The sequence below is a fragment of the Chrysemys picta genome, chromosome 3 (genome assembly GCF_011386835.1).
Source record: "Chrysemys picta bellii isolate R12L10 chromosome 3, ASM1138683v2, whole genome shotgun sequence".
Lineage (NCBI taxonomy): Eukaryota > Metazoa > Chordata > Testudines > Emydidae > Chrysemys > Chrysemys picta.
In genome coordinates, this window is record NC_088793.1 from 152,166,831 (window position 1) to 152,184,737 (window position 17,907).

The window sequence follows — 17,907 nt, forward strand, 5'->3', positions numbered from 1 at the left end:
AGATCATAAGGGAGGGCACTCCTTATAAATCAGTCCAAGGCAGCACTGATATTAGTACCCTATAATCTGCTACAAATAGTGCAAAAAGAAGAACAGGAGTACTTGTGGCACCTTAGAGACTAACAAATTTATTAGAGCATAAGCTTTCGTGGACTACAGCCCACTTCTTCGGATGCATATCTGAAGTGGGCTGTAGTCCACGAAAACTTATGCTCTAATAAATTTGTTAGTCTCTAAGGTGCCACAAGTACTCCTGTTCTTCTTTTTGCGGATACAGACTAACACGGCTGTTACTCTGAAACCTACAAATAGTGCATGCTGCTCAGGGCCGGCTCTAGGCACCAGCAAAGCAAGCACGTGCTTGGGGCAGCCCATTTGCAGGGGCGGCAGGGATCCAGCATGGGAGCTGAGAACCAACAGGGGGCCCTGGGAGCTGTAGTTCCTTGGTTAGCTCCCTGCCTATAGAGCCAGCCCTGGAGCAGGGAAAGAACTACATTTCCCAGCATTCCGTTGGCCGCTACCAACAGGAAAGAGGGGGAGGGAGGGAGGGAGGTAGCTGAGACCTCATGCTGCAGTGAATGGAGAGCTGCACTGGGAAGGTAGGGATACCATATTTTAACATTCAAAAAATAGGACACTCCACGGGGAGGGAGGGTAGCCCCACCCTGCCCCCATCCACTCCCTCTGACTGCCCCCCACAGAAACCCCAACCCATCCAACCCCTCCTGCTCCCTGTCCCCCTATAGAGCACCCCCTCCCAGGACCCCTGCCCCTAACTGCCCCCCAGGATCCCACCCCCTATCTAAGCCTCCCTTCTCCTTGTCCCCAACTGCCCCATCCTGAGGACCCCCCCCCCAACTTCCCCCCTAGGACCCCACCTCCTACCTGTCCCCTGACAAACTCCCGGGACTCCCATGCCTATCCAACCGCTAGCTGTCCCCTGACTGCCCCCCCCCCCAAAACCTCTGCCCCATCCAACCCCCCAGCCCCCTTACCGTGCCACTCAGACCAGCGTGTCTGGCTCCACGCAGCGCCAGACTGCTGCATACATGCTGCCTTGCTCCCCCTCAGAGCTACAGCCTCCTCCCCCCCCCCCTGCACCTGCCTTCCAGATTTGAACACCTCAAAATTCAGGAGTGCTCAAGCTCAGTTTGGGCAGCTGTTACTTCATTTCTCCCAAATCAAATATACTGATCCACTGTAACTTGCTGTAGAAAAAGTAGAATAAATTGAGCAAGAAATGCTTCCCAGTGGTTATTAGGACTGGAATTGCTATTTTCAACAGCCATTGCCTTGTTTGTTTGTTTGTTTAAAAGGAAGACAGTGATATTGCATTGGCAAATTCTCCATAGAAAGAAAGAGAGGAACAAAAGAATAATAAAAGCACCTCAACTTTTCTTCATTTATGTAGGACAGTCTTATAATATGCATCCAGATATCCTCCAGTCACACAAGCTGAAAATTGTTCTACTTTACTGCAGTTCTGTAACCATATGGGAACCAATCCTGTCTGTGTTCTGTGCACAACCAAAATTCCTGCTGAATGGCCTGCCCTGGGAGCGAGTTACCAGTGACCCAAGGCTGCGGCGGAAGGAGTGGCAGGTGGTGGGGGAGAGAGCCCAGGGCTGGGGCAGCAAGAGGTGAGTGTGGGGGGGAATGAGGGAGCCCAGAGCTGGGGTGGCAGGGGGGTCTGGCAAGGAGCCCAGGGCTGGGATGGGGGGCAGCCAAAATTTTTTTTGCTTGGGGCGGCAAAAAACCTAGAGCCGGCTCTGATGCTGCTGAAAAGTTCCAGGCTCCCGGTGAGAAAGAACATTCATTTTTTCTTCTGGAACTGAGGTTTCAGTTTGGCCCATCTCTATGGAGGATGTAATAGTTTTAGGTTCCAGACACGGTTGTTTTCAAGCATGCAGTTTGAGTTTAGTCACAGCCTGAGGTCAAATCTCTTCATGACCCAAATACCTTCAATTCACACTACTCTGAATATGTTTATTACACCCTCCAAGCCCACTGCTTTTCCCACATGTCAGCACCTGAGCACGGAAAGTATTTCTTCCCATCTGATCCCCTGGGCCATACACTTTATAATTTTGAGCCCACAAGGAACCACTCTGATCATCTAATCTAACTTCCTGCTAACACAGGCCAGAGAAATTCACCCAGCAATTCCTGCAATGGAGGGAATTATTCATCCCTACTATAAAAGTGAACTCTATTGAGCCCAGTTATTTAATTATTATTATTTATGTGACATAGCAACTAGAAGCTCCATCCCAGACCAGCCCCCCATTGTGCTAGGCACTGTACATACATTTAGGAAGACATAGTTCTTACCACAAACAGTGTACACTCTAAATAGACAAGATTAATATACGATGGAACAAACTACAATATTTTCCAAAGCTTTCAAATGCAATATCCACTTGGGATGACCAGCTGAATGCAATTTAAGATTTGAAAGGCCACCTTTATTACTTTTGGTTATAAATATTTATGAAAATTTTACCCTAAGATTTCCATGCTCATAGGGCCTCACATACACATGCAATTCAAAGAAAATGATGCATGCATATCTGAAGGCATAATGGCTTGAGTATCAATTTGGTGTTTCCCTTGAAGCTCAGGAATACTGTTTAACTGAATCCTCTGCTTCATACTAATATATGAGTAAGGCGTAGAGTGCCACATAACCAGCCCATTATACAACAGGCTGGCCATCCATGTTTAAAGCACTCCTATCAAAGCCCAGGCATTATTTCATGTTCAGTAAGATCACCCGAACTCTGGGTCAGTATTGGCAACCCAAAGCATTAAAAAAACCCACAAGATATTAAAATAATAAATGGTTGGTTCTTTTCCTTTGCCTTCTGGTTATTTGAGCCTTTTGGAGCCATGTGTTCAAACTTTGTCTGCAGCCACAGGAGGCTAGAATTGTACTCTTTTTTAACAAAATGAAATCTGAGATTTTCATGACTCTAGGACTTTTAAGAAAAAGTATAAATACGTGATTCATGATAAAACTGCCAGCATTAGCAACACTGCAGGATTAACAAGAGGGAGCACCATCCCTTCAGGACATCAGTATCTTGGATTTGGCATGTTCTTCAAGACTTCCATTTCCCTCCCTCATTTTTTTGGCAAGCACAGGACATTCCTGGAGCAAGCTGAGCTTGGAGGGTTCCTTTACAGATATCTATAAGGCCTGGTGACATAAGTTTTATTATAACTCGTCAGGGCACAGTGAGGTTCTCTGCTCTCTCTCTCGTGTGTGTTTTTCTCTTAAATATAGCATGTCTTAAAGACAGAATCCATCTTAGGCTAGGAGCACCCTTTTAAACTTCTGCTGGAAATCTACATTCCCACTGCCTAATCTGTGTCATCATATAGGTTGAACTTAGTATATGTCATCACTCTTCATAGACTGATTTATAAAACAGGCATCCCTGTCCAAGGAAACCATGTTGGCACTCTCTAAGCAAAAACAATTAAACAAAGCTCTGACTAGCAAGTTCCAGTACTAGTGCAAGTGGCTCTGCACACTTACTGAAGCCTTGCCTTTTGGTGTGGATCTTACTTACCCCTGTTTGGGAAGGTGGGGGGCACCAGCTCCTTGCTTAAAGTAATGCCATCTAGTACCAATGTTCAGTTTAAAAGGAAAGTAAGATGGATTTCTCTGCTTCTGCTGGATTTCACTCCTGCTCTAGATACTGTTTGTTGTACTACTCTAGACCTCCTTCCCAGGGGGGAGATTTTATCCTTAAAACTCTTTAAAAATACTTTAGAAGCATATTTGTTTTGTCTTTAGAACACATCACATTTCACTAACTGTCAGAGTGTTTCAGAAACCTTTCCCAGAGGAGGAGAATCCTAGGCTAGCCTGACCTTCAAATCACACAAGTTAAACACTTTGCTATATACTGTCAATACACCGTGTATTTTTTGGGCTCAAATAGTAAACATTTCCATGAAGTGTACTTAACAGAGTCCCTTTTCCAAGTGGCAATACTTTGCCTGTTGGCTGTGGTGGGGAAATATCATTTTTATTTAAATGGGAGAACAAATTAAGAGCTTCCCTATGCTTCTTTCCTCTTCTATCCAGATCCTCCTGGCAGGAAGGGAGCAGCACTGGGTAAGAGTGGAGTTTTGCTGCGGACCCCATATTTTAAAGGTTGGCAGCACAACATCAAAATCTCAAAAGTTTTTGAGAAACAGTAAACTGAACTTTTTTGAGTTCAGGTCTATAAAAAGGTTTTTTTTCGATAATTTCAAACGTTTCATTTCAATTATGACCTTTTCCCCTTTGTTTAGGTCTAAATTTACTAACGTGTTGAAATGAAAAGTTGCTCAGAAACTTTTCATCTAGAAAATGTCAAAACAGACTATTTCAACAATTTCACAAAAATTGTTGTCCAAAAGTTCCCAGCCAGCTCTAGTCTTAAGGTCCTAATTCATGACCATTGATTACAAAGACCTCCAAAACAGGTCTTCTGCAAGGGGCTGTCACCCCACTTGGACTCTACCAGAGCTAAGAGATGAAAAAATCTCTACTCCTCCTTTGGAGAGCACTCTGTGAGCTGTAATGGGGTAAATAACCTTTTCTGGTGGCAGTTGGAACCTCTGTGGGCCTGATTTTCTCCTTTTATTTACATCCATTTGGCACCAGTGCAATTTCATTGACATTAGTAGATTTACTCCTAATTTGTGCTGAGGTACATGAAAGGAGAATCAGGGCAACACAGAGTATCACTGATACCCTCCCATCCCCTCTTCTAGAAGCCTGGGTCTAGGAATACAATGGATGCAATCCAGCCTTCCCACAGTCCTTTGATGTTGGCCTCTAGAATATCTTCTGAGAATTGTAGGGACTAGTGTTCAGCATACCTCTTCCAGAAAAGCTTTGGTGGCTCCATGCCCCAGCAGAAGACAGAACAGTGTTTGAGGTCTTAGTAGTTCTCAGACACCATCAGACATTGCAGTTCTGTTCTGCTCTTACCTCTAACCAATAAACGTTGCTCTCCCATATCTACAGGTTCTCTAAACTATGGGCTTCTTCCTCACCCACTTCACAGATATTAAAGGAAAACATCTGCTGAGACCAATGTGCCACTGTGACAGTCCATTAAAGGGCAAAGATTAAATATTTACTAAATATAAAGAGAAAGAGACAAACCTCTAGCTCAGAGATTCTCAACCTTTTTCTTTCTGAGGCCCCCTCAACATGCTTTAAAAACTCCATGGCTCACCTGTGCCACAACAGCTGGTTTTCTGCATATAAAAGTCAGGGCCGGTATTAGGGGGTAGCAAGCAGGGTAACTGCCTGGGGCCCCAGTGAAGCTACATTGCGTAGGCGTAGGCTTCAGCACCCAGGTGGCAGTGTTCAAGGCCCCGAGCTTCAGACCCATATGGCAGGGATTTGGCTTTCTGCCCTGGGCTTCAGTGAGTCTAATGCTGGCCTAGGACCCCTGGTTGAGAACCACTGCTCTATCTAATGTTTCATTAAATCTGTTCTCAGTTTATACTATTATGGTTTGTGCTGAGGTCTCTAGATTTCATTGCCAAAGAAATATATCAGCATCTGTAATGGCAAAATATAGTCAATCCTTACAAAGTTAGAAAGGAAATGGAGAGACAGGAGAGGGAGGGAGGGAGGGAAGGATGGATTGATGGACAGACAAATTTGCCATAATCCTTTATTCACTTTTTGCCTGTCTCTGATCCCTAGAGCTGAGCTCTTAATGTGACATATATCAATTGCCTCACTAGCTGCAGGTTATTTTTTTTAATAATAATAATCTAATTACTGGTGGAGTGTGAATTGTCTCCAGAATACCAGGCACTTGGGGGATGAAAACAAAATTAAACTTCTCCCGATTTAAGCATAAAAAGATAAGTCAGGGCAGAACAAAGAGTGGAATCGTATATTGGTAGGATTATGACACGTGAACCATAAGAGAGGACAGATTCTAGTAGCTACTCTGTTACACTTGAATAAGTCCCTTGACTGTCCTACCAAGGGTCTTCAAATGGAAGGGCCTATTTAGTTATTTGAAGTGGGGCTGGCTGTACTTGACTGGAAGTGGCCTATTTAGTTATTTGAAGTGGGGCTGGCTGTACTTGACTGGAAGTGGCCATCGCCCTATTAGTGAAATTCTGTTTAACAATGTTGGACCTTGGACAAGTTGCTTCACTGCTGATTCTTTCCCAACCTTTGTCTGTCTTGTCTATTTAGATGGTAAACTCTTTGAGGCATGGATTGTCTCTTATGTGTATTTACAGCACATAGGACCCATTCTGTTGGGGGCCTCTAGTCATAGCTGTAATATAAATAATCAAAATAATAACAATGCTCATAAAATGCTTCTTTTGTTCTAACCTCATCCTCCCACTCCTCTTCTCCTTCTCCACCTGCTGTGTCTTTTTGGAACTTACACTGTGAGCTCTTTGGGGCAGGGAAATGTCTTATTGTTTCTCTGTACCGTGCCTACGCACTGTATTGTATATTTGGCACTGGTGCAACTGCTGCTGGAATGCTGTGTCCAGTTCTGATACTCACAATTCAAGAAGGATGTTAATAAATTGGAGAGGGTGCAGAGAAGAGCTGCAAGAACAATTAAAACAACAAGTAGTCTGGTGACACCTTAAAGACTAACAGATTTATTTGGGTATAAGCTTTCGTGGGTAAAAGCCTCACTTCTTCAGATGCATCTGAAGTGAGGTTTTTACCCACGAAAGCTTATGCCCAAATAAATCTGTTAGTCTTTAAGGTGCCACCAAACTACTTGTTGTTTTTGTAGATACAGACTAACACGGCTACCCCCTGATACAAGAACAATTAAAGGATTACAAAACCTGCCTTATGGTGATTGAGGTCTTTGAGTCTATCTATTTAGCTTAACAAAGAGGAGATTAAGTGGTGATTTGATTACAGTCTAGGAATATCTATCTAGGGAACAAATATTTAATAATATGCGCTTCAGTCTAGCAGAGAAAGGTATAACATGATCCAAGGGCTGGAAGTTGAAGCTAGACTAATTCAGACTGGAAATAAAGCATAAATAGGATGGTTTTCTCACAGCTCTGGTCTAGGAATTATTCTGGGGAAGTTCTATGGCCTGTGTTATACAAGAGGTCAGACTAGATGATTGCAATGGTCCTTTCTTGCCTTAGAAACTATTTGGAACCCCTATGTATTACCGGTAATAAATAACAACAAAAAATGTAGCACAGTAAAGTGGTGCCCATTTGTCTTAGTGGAAAACAAAAGAAGAGAGCATAGGGTGTGATTTGCAGAACTCAAGCACCCCAAACCCTGGCAGAGGCACATATTTCCCAGCAAGCTTTGTGGTGACATTAATGAGAGAGAGAGCGCGAGCATAGAGGACAATGTAGAGTTTTCTCACAAGAATAGCTACATTAACAGCCCTACAGGGCTTCCACAATCAGGCCATTTCGGGCAGGAATGTAATTTATAATAAATGATGTCCATAAACCCAATGAATTTGCTACTTCAGATGTTCACACTGATTTACATTTAGAACCTCTGTGGTAGCTGGAGAGCCTGGCAGGATAGCAAAGTGGCATATTTCGTGAGGAGCAGCAGTCTCACTCACAAAGCCTATGGGAAACATAGCTGTCATGGCAATAAAATGATTAGTATACAGAAGAACAGAAGGGCACTCTCTAGCCTGTTTTTAATCTTTTAAATAATTCTGGCTTCTGAAGGTTAAAGGGGTTGGCAGCATGAGACACCAGAGCTTTGTAGACATCCAGCTCTCTCTCTTGCTCACTTTGATTTCCTTTTGCTCTCCTGATAAGATTTATATCAGAGGGCCTGATCTAGGCAAAGGCAGTAGGAAATAGCTACCCTGTAATCTCAACAGGTAAGTCCTTTAGGAAGGCTATTGCCCATTATGGAGGGAAATGACAAGGCAAGGCAGAGGTTCACAACCAGCCCTAATAATTCTACCTTTTTCCAATGGAAGGGTGGTAGTAAGTGCTCCATGCTCTGTGATCCTCACAGGTGGAGATAAATGTATCTGGTTCTTTGTTGCTCTTAGGTCTCTGTGTACCATAGAGCTTGATATTGCGTATTTTCCCGCACAAAGGGCTCCTCCTTGCAGATAAACCTTAGTAAGCTGGTCACAGTTCATTCAGTTGCTGCCTTGCTTGAGTTCTTTGTTACATGGGTTGGTGAGATATGGGCAGAAGTGGTCCTTGGTTCAGGGTGCACTGAAACTTTGGTCCATTGACTCCTAAGAGATGGCCTGTCGTCATTCTAATGATATAACAAAATTGATCACGTGCAGATTATGAGTTCATGTTCTCAGATAGCAAGCAATTCCACAAGATAATTTGTGTACAAGCAAATATGATTTTGTGCATTTATGTTTTTTTTATTTTAAAATATGTATATGCGAATCAAATAGGTTAATTAGTTTCAAAATAGGATCAGACATTTACAAATATCTGGAGTATGACTGGCTGAAACAAAATCAGAAGGGCTTTAGTCCTCATGCTTCCGAGCATAAGTCAATCATCATCTGTGATCAGGAAGAAATCCCCTCATAGTAAAATAAATATGTTGATTGAGGGTTCACACCATCCTCTGAAGCATTTTATTAGCCAATGTCAGATGCAGAACATGTGATATGATAGGTCTTTGCTCTGTCCTGGTACAGTCCGTAACTCTTCTCCACTAGAAAGTGACTTCAAACTTTAGTCTATATGCAGACTTCTCCTCACTTTCCATAGAAACAGCTTGCCCTGAATTCCTCTATGTCTAAAACAAAACTAAGGTAACATTAGAGTGCTTTGCACAGAGTCATCCAAGCTCCTTTTTTCAGGTTGTCAGCTATCACACAGAGTGTCAGGTTTGGTGCAAGAGATTGTGTGAAGGACAGGTGTCCCCAGGAGAGGATAATAACTAAGCACCACTTAAACTGCTAAAAGTAGCAGGCTTTGGTAAGCAGCACTCGTACAGGCGCTCGCTGCTCATGTCCCATAGACTCTCAGCAAGGGAGGGAATTAGAAGTAACAATTATACAGATAAAGAAACCAAGATAGATTAGAATATAAATATGCAGTTTTATAGGACCTTTCTGTAGAGGACACTATAAAAAACACTGTACAAATATTGGTTAAATTAAACTTCATAATAGAGCTGTTGGGAATTTTTCACCAAGAAGTTTTGTTTTGTTTTTTCCATTGGAAAACATCAATTTGTTAAAAGAACATTTTTTGCAGAAATCTCTCTGTTTTGACAAAATGTTCATTGAAAAGGTTTATGAATTGCTGGTCAAAAGGAGAATGAGACCCCACACCCAATAGCCTGGTGGTCAGGGCACTTGCCTGAGAGGTCCTATTTCAAGTGCCTGATTTGGCTATAGAGTCAGTCCATCCACTCTATTTTATAAATGTCCCCACATTCAAGAACCACCCCAGCCCAAGGAGCTCCACTGCCCTTGCACCTGGACCACCCAGATGAGCCACCCACACCCAGATGCTCACCCAACCAAGCTCCACTCCCCCAGCATCTAGATCCTCCACTGAGCCCCCTATGCACAGACACCCCCCCCTGCTGAGCTCTGGCCGCCTCACACTCAGAGCGCCCCCTCCCCCCCCCCCCCCCCCGCTTAGCCCCAGCCGTCTTCACATGGACCCCCCGCAGAGTCCCATTACCATTGCATCCAGAACCCCACAACAAGGCCCTGTGCCTCCAGATTCTCCCCTCTGCACCTGGATCCCCCACTGAGCCGCCTGCACCCAGATTACACAGGGTGGGCCCTGGGGTGTTTCTGGGGCAGGTCCGGTCTTTGCACTTGAGTCAGGGTTGTGTGCAGCCTCACTGCTGAGTCTGTGTCCTGTGGAGTGGAGGAGATACACAGTGATCTCCCACCTCTGGGCAGCCAATTGCCTGTGCTCCCCAGTCCCATACAGGAACCTCCACATTTATTTGACAAATAAAATTTTCAGAATTTGGCAGAATTTTAAAATATTGTGCACAGAAGTTTTAAATGTTTGGTGCAGAATGCCCTCAGGAATAAAATAAAAGTCTTATTTAATACTTTACATTTCAATCTAACTTTCCCCCCCCCTTCTTTTCTGTGTCTTTAATAAAAGCTTAAAGAAAAATTAATGGAGAGTTTCTCATGGTAGTAACCAGGCCGAGTTGTCTGTATTCCAAACCTTGTTCAAAAAACTGCTTTATGATAGGGTCACATTGACACCTTCAACTCTTTGGGCTCCATTTATTCCATCATAATTATTATAAGAGCATTCACGAAGGACATAGAAGACCCAGGTTCAAGTCCCTGCTCCAAATCACACAGAGTAGGTACTTGAACTGAGATCTCCTACCTCCCAGGTGAGTGCCCTAACCACAGGCCTACTGACTACTCTGGGGTGTCTCATGTTTTTTCACAAAAATTTTCAAGAGGCCTAGTTTTGGTCCGATGCAGAAAGAAAAAACATACCAAAACCTCAATTTTTTTTTCATGAAACAGAATTCTTGTTTTCTGGCCAGCAACACCTTATAATGCTTTTTTGATGAGGCACATAAGAAATGCCCAGGGATAACTTCACCCACCAATGCAATGCTGCCATCTCTGGAGTAGAACATGGCAGCTGTTTAGCAACACAAAGCTACACTTCAAAATAGTTAGGAGAAACAAGTTAATACCATCCCTAGATTAAATGAATATTGAGGTAGACAGAATGTAATTCCTTGCATTTTAATTTTCCAGGAGACTAGGATTCACTTGTCAAGTCTTATGAAGAGTGGTTGGGAGTTCAGTTTAACAACTCATTTGATATACACGACCTCTGGTGTTCTTAACAATGTACTAAGGGCATGGATTCAGTATTGATGCAGATGGAAGAAGCAGAGGTACATGTAAATGAATGTGTGAATCAGGTACGGCCCCTTGGTCTTCTAAAATATGACCAACATAATTCAGAGTCCCAAAATATTAGTGCTGCTGTCCAGTGGGCACCATGGTCTTTATAGTTAGCATTTCAAATATTAATGTGATATGATTACATTTGTTAATCCTCTGATCATTAGTTAGTTAGTAGAGTTCATAGGGTTTGATTATTTAACAAGGAATTGATCCAACACAAAGCAGCCAAAAGCAATATTTACAAGCCCTTTTGCTGGGGCATAAATTATAGTGGAAAGCCTCTGACCAACCCCAGAAGAGAGTGCGAAGGTGCTTTAGAGCTGTTTGGAGGGGGAAAAAATCCACTAGAAATATAGATTAAAAAGCATGTTTATCAAGAATTCTCCACGGAAAGTTTAATCTTCTCATCAAAAAAGCTTGAAAAACAAAAATCTCAGCCAAAAATATGAAAGTTTCTCACAGGAAAGCTAAAATGAAATATTTGTTTTTTGGGTCAGGCTGATCTGAAGTCAAAATATTTCAGTTTGACATTAAACTGTGACCATTTGAGCTGTGGCAATGCCTCATACAAGTTGTTGTTCAGGTGTCTCATGCCCCCATTCTCCACTACAAACTGGGTTCACTGGATTAACTACATCTCCCACAGTATCATCTCATGTTGACCTGCTGTGATGCATCATTGGAATCACATGGACTGGGTATGTTGTGGGAGATACAGTCAGGGCCGGCTCCAGCACTTCGGCAGCAGCTCAAAGAGGAAGAGAGGGACCGAGGGACCGGCCGCTGAATTCCCCGCCGAAGACCCCAACGTGCCGCCCCAATACCAGACGGAGTGCCGCCCCTTTGTATTGGCTGCCCCAAGCATCTGCTTCCTTAACTGGTGCCTGGAGCCGGCCCTGGATACAGTCTACTGATTGAGCCAGACCATATAAAAGGATTTGGGAATGAAGCCCCTGAGGGTATGTCTACACAGCAAAGAAAAACCCATGGCTAGCCCGTGCCAGCCAACTCGGGTTCATGGGGCTCAGGCCCAAGCTCTTGAAACCTCCCACCCTACAGGTTTTTCTTTGCTGTGTATTCATATCCTGAATTACAACGCCCAGGAAGCACCACAATGGCTAAACATGATGCAGCTTAATGTTGAAATGTAACATTTTCAGTTGGGAATGCCAAAACTTTGCAGTTTGATTGAAAGTGTCAATACAAAAGGTTTAGACATTTTCCACTTCCAGCCAAAAATCAAACACACTGTGCTATTTGGACGTTTGACTAAAAGTCAAAATTTTCCATGGAAAGCAGACTTAAAAAAAAAAAAAGGGTTTTGACAGAACTTTTTCAATCAGTCCTATTAATAACTACTACTCTCTCTCCGTCCTCTCCTCAGCTGTGTAATTGTGAGCTCAGAGAAGCTGAGGTCTCAGAACCTCTCTCTTACACACAGATTCAGTCCATTGTAATGGATTTACCTGAAAAGGGATTTTGTTGAATTTCACTTATGATTAATTCAGAAATCTGAAGCCTTGAACAGCCAGACAATGGGCCTGTTTCTCATTTACACAAAGACTATTTTAGACTCAGACTTTAAGGCCAGAAGGGACCATCGTGATCCTGTAGTATGATGTCCTGCATGTTGCAGGCCACAGAACCTCACCCACCCAGTCCTCAAATCATGATTTATAGACTTCAAGTTATAAAGAATCCACCATTTACTCTAATTTAAACCTGCAAGTGACCTTGCTGCAGAAGAAGGCAAAAACCCCCAGGGTCTCTGCCGATCTGGGGGAAAATTTCTTCCCAACACCAAATATGGGGTTCAGTTGGATGCTGAGCATGTGGGGGAAGACCCACCAGCCAGACACCTAGGAAAGAATTATCTGTAGTAACTCAGAGCCCTGCTCATCTAGTTTCCCATCTCCAGCAGTTGGGGATATTTCCTACTAGCAGTCACAGATGGGCCACATGCCATTGTAGACAGTCTCATCATACCATCCCCACCATAAGCTTATCAAGCTCAATCTTGAAGCGAGTTAGATTTTTTGCCCCACAGCTCCCCTTGGAAGGCGGTTCCAGAACTTCACTCATCTGATGGTAAGAAACCTTTGTCTAATTTCAAGCCTAAACTTGTTGATAGCCAGTTTATATCCATTCATTCCTGTGTGTAAATTGGTGCTTAACTTAAATAACTTCTCTCTCTCTCCCTGTGTTTAACCCTGTATTTATAGAGAGCAATCATATCTCCCCTCAGTCTTCATTTGGTTAGGCTAAACAAGCCAAGTTCCTTGAGTTTCCTCTTGTAGCATAGGTTTTCCATTCCTCTGATCATCCTAGTAGCCCTTCTCTGGACCTGTTCCAGTTTGAATTAATCTTTCTTAAACTTGAGAGACCAGAATTGCACAGAATATTCCAGATGAGGTCTCACCGGTGCCTTGTATAATGGTACTAACTCTTCCCTATCTCTACTGGAAATATCTCACCTGATGCATCCTAAGCCACATCAGATTGGCAGCTCATGGTCATTCTACGATCAACCAGTGCACCCAGATCTTTCTCCTCCTCTGTCACTTCCAAATGGTAAGTCCCCAACTTATAGCAAAAATTCTTGTTGATAGTCCCTATGTGCATGACCTTGAATGATTAATTTTCAACCAATTTCTATTATTCTAGTTTTCAAGGTCCTCCAGATCTTCTGGTATGATATTCTGGTCCTCCTCCATATTGGCAACACCTCCTAAATTTGTGTCCTCCATACATTATTAAAAAACACACACTTTTTGTGCCACGGTCATTAATGAAAATGTTAAATAAGACTAGTCCTAAAATGGATCCTGAGGAATTCCACTAGTGACCTCCCTCCAGCCTTACAGTTCACCTTTCACTATGACCCATTGTAGTCTCCCCTTTAACCAGTTCCTTATTCACCTTTCAATTCTCATCTTAATCCACATCTTCTCCAATTTAACGAATACATTTCCCACATGATACTGTATCAGATATCTTACTGAAATCCAGGTAGATTAGCTCTAATGCACTTCCTTTGTCTAAAAAAAAAAAATCAGTTATCTCAAAGAAAGAGATCAGGTTGGTCTGGCATGATCTACCTTTGGAAAACCAACTTGTATTTTACCCCAGTTACTGTTTAGAATCATAGAAACATAGAATATTAGGGTTGGAAGGGACCTCAGGAGGTCATCTAGTCCAACCCCCTGCTCAAAGCAGGATCAATTCCCAACTAAATCATCCCAGCCAGGGCTTTGTCAAGCCTGACCTTAAAAACCTCTAAGGAAGGAGATTCCACCACCTCCCTAGGTTACCCATTCCAGTGCTTCACCACCCTCCTAGTGAAAAAGTTCTCTAATATCCAACCTAAACCTCCCCTACTGCAACTTGAGACCATTACTCCTTATTCTGTCATCAGGTACCGCTGAGAACAGTCTAGATCCATCCTTTTTGGAACCCCCTTTCAGGTAGTTGAAAGCAGCTATCAAATCTCCCCTCATTCTTCTGCAGACTAAACAATCACAGTTCCCTCAGCCTCTCCTCATAAGTCATGTGCTCCAGCCCCCTAATAATTTTTGTTGCCCACCGCTGGACTCTTTCCAATTTTTCCACATCCTTCTTGTAGTATGGGGCCCAAAACTGGACACAGTACTCCAGATGAGGCCTCACCAATGTCGAATAGAGGGGAATGATCACGTCCCTCGATTTGCTGGCAATTCCCCTACTTATACAGCCCAAAATGCCGTTAGCCTTCTTGGCAACAAGGGCACACTATTGACTCATATCCAACTTCTCGTCCACTGTAACCCCTAGGTCCTTTTCTGCAGAACTGCTTCCTAGCCATTCGGTCCCTAGACTCTAACAGTGCATGGGATTCTTCCGTCCTAAGTGCAGGACTCTGCATTTGTCCTTGTTGAACCTCATCAGGTTTCTTTTGGCCCAATCCTCTAATTTGTCTAGGTCCCTCTGTATCCGATCCCTACCCTCCAGCGTGTGTACCACTCCTCCCAGTTTAGTGTCATCTGCAAACTTGCGGAGGGTGCAGTCCACGCCATCCTCCAGATCATTAATGAAGATATTGAACAATATCGGCCCCAGGACCGACCCTTGGGGCACTCCGCTTGAAACCGGCTGCCAACTAGATATGGAGCCATTGATCACTACCCGTTGAGCCTGACGATCTAGCCAGCTTTCTATCCACCTTATAGTCCATTCATCCAGTCCATACTTCTTTAACTTGGCGGCAAGAATACTGTGGGAGACCGTATCAAAAGCTTTGCTAAAGTCAAGGAATAACACATCCACTGCTTTCCCCTCATCCACAGAGCCAGTTATCTCCTCATAGAAGGCAATTAGGTTAGTCAGGCACGACTTGCCCTTGGTGAATCCATGCTGACTGTTCCTGATCACTTTCCTCTCCTCTAGGTGCTTCAGAATTGATTCCTTGAGGACCTGCTCCATGATTTTTCCAGGGACTGAGGAGAGGCCGACTGGCCTGTAGTTCCCCGGATCCTCCTCCTTCCCTTTTTTAACGATGGGCACTACATTAGCCTTTTTCCAGTCATCCAGGACCTCCCCCGATCGCCATGAGTTTTCAAAGATAATGGCCAATGGCTCTGCAATCACATCCGCCAACTCCTTTAGCACCCTTGAATGCAGCGCATCCGGCCCCATGGACTTGTGTTCGTCCAGTTTTTCTAAATAGTCCCGAACCACTGCTTTCTCCACAGAGGGCTGGTCACCTTCTCTCCATACTGTGCTGCCCAGTGCAGCAGTCTGGGAGCTGACCTTGTTCATGAAGACAGAGGCAAAAAAAAAATCATTGAGTACATTAGCTTTTTCTACATCCTCTGTTACTAGGTTCCCTCCTTCATTCAGTAAGGGGCCCACACTTTCCTTGACTTTCTTCTTGTTGCTAACATACCTCAAGAAACCCTTCTTGTTACTCTTAACATCTCTTGCTAGCTGCAACTCCAAGTGTGATTTCGCCTTCCTGATTTCACTCCTGCATGCCTGAGCAATATTTTTATACTACTCCCTGGTCATTTGTCCAATCTTCCACTTCTTGTAAGCTTCTTTTTTGCGTTTAAGGTCAGCAAGGATTTCACTGTTAAGCCAAGCTGGTCGCCTGCCATATTTACTGTTCTTTCTACACATTGGGATGGTTTACTTCCATGTCCTTAAGTACTTTCTCTTTCAAAATTTGTTCCAAGACTTTGCGTACAACTGAGGTCAAACTAACAGATTTGTAGTTTCCTGGATCACCTATTCCCCCCCCCCCCTTCTTAAAAATAGTTGCTATACTAGCAATTCTCCAGCCATAGGGTATGACCTCTGAGTTAATAGATGAATTAAAAATCCTTGCTACTGGGCTTGCAATTTCATGTGCCAGTTCCTGTAATATTTTATTCTGCTCTTGTTACATATGGCGCCTTTAAAATGAGGGCAATTATAAGTTATGCTCACTCTAAGGCCTCTTTATACTACCAAAGTGGTGTGAAGCGGCCTTAGTGTAAATGTGAATCAGGCCCATTGACTAACGAGCCTCGATTCCAATTTCCACTAGTGCCCCTTTATGCTGCTCTGACAGCGTGAGGGGACCTTAAACTGGCAATAAAAATAATTACATTCACTTTAAGGCCCCTTTATGCTACCAGAGTGTTGTAAAGGGAGCTTTAGTATAAGTGGGAATCTGGCCCATTATATTTTAACTTGGGTGGTTTAATTGTGTTGTGGTTATAATGAAGAGGTTGAAATGCTTCAGAAGTGCAAAGTGGTAAATAACTAATATACCATTTAAAAAAATTCTTTGTTAATGCTTGTATAAACCCTATTGAGTGAGGAGACCCTATGGTGGAATTCCTGGTTTTATTGTGCTTGTGTAACCCACTGGTGAGTGTGTGTTACAAATCCCACTCTGCCTGAGGCACTAGTTAGCCAGTCATGGCTGTTGAGCTCAAGCTGTAGCAGCTCATGTTTTTATACCTAGAGCTCACTTCCCGATGTGCCAGACAAAAGAGCATCCCTTCCACACACACTAAGTCTGAGCATGCTGAGGTTATGATGCTCTATTTACACAGCAGAAGCATTTGCATGGTGCTTTCAAACCAAAATCTATCCCCACCCAGCCCCCAGTGTCTGGTCTGAATGACTTGGATGAGTGCTGGGGAATAACACTGGTGCATGAAGAAATCTTCTAATGCAAGAGCAGGTTAATGGGGGCTAGTGCTCTCACCCTAAGAGGGGTAGAGAAGCAGAAGTTTGGAGTTTTGCCCCAACTCCAGTATCATTTTCTCTTCCCTCTGAACCATTGGGGGCCCCTCCGAAACCATGGAGGAGAAGGGAGCTGGATGTGAGCCTTAAAGCAGCAGAATTTTCACACTGGAACAAACTCAGGGACCAGGAAGGGCAAGATCATTTAAAAGCCAGATAGGAGAATGGCTGGTATTTTTTCCTTTTGCTAGTACTGAAGCGATTTGGATTCAAAGAAGAGCATTGAATCTCATTCCCTACCCCACCCAAGCTTCACCAACTACAGCAAAGTCTTCTTCCTCTCCAGACCTAGTATCATGCCTCTGCTGCAAGATCAAGTGGAAGGAGCAGAGGAGGCAGGAAGGATAAAACACAAAGCAAGTTTGGTAACTGGAAAGATGGGAAGGGGAAAAAAATAAATGATAAAAAACAGCTTGGGAAATTTAAAGGGTGGTGAAGTTTGAAATCTGATGTGTTTGGAAGTTCCCCTCCCACCCCAGTATGAAAACCGGTCTCTCGTGCCTCCACTATCATTAATTAGAGGAGGGAATTTGATGGGTTCGATACCCAACTACAACTATAAATGAATACTGTTAGCTCTATCCCCCAATAGTGAAATATGCAATGTGTTCTCACAAAGTGAAATGAGATAAACCAGGAACACACAGGGGGAATTCAAAACTCAGCACATCTGAAAAACTCGCTGCTCCATGTCTGGAAATCCTTATTCAGTTTGACTTAGTAAGTGTCCACTGACTCAACT

General features: G+C 43.5%; 1 long non-coding RNA gene across 1 annotated transcript; it reads left to right on the plus strand.

Annotated features, from left to right (window-relative positions):
* The first annotated feature begins 521 nt into the window (after nucleotides 1-521).
* On the plus strand, nucleotides 522-17,516 carry LOC135982062 (uncharacterized). Its single transcript, XR_010599269.1, has 3 exons — nucleotides 522-599; nucleotides 1,482-1,640; nucleotides 17,357-17,516. It is a non-coding gene; the product is annotated as an uncharacterized LOC135982062 (long non-coding RNA).
* The last annotated feature ends 391 nt before the right edge of the window (nucleotides 17,517-17,907 follow it).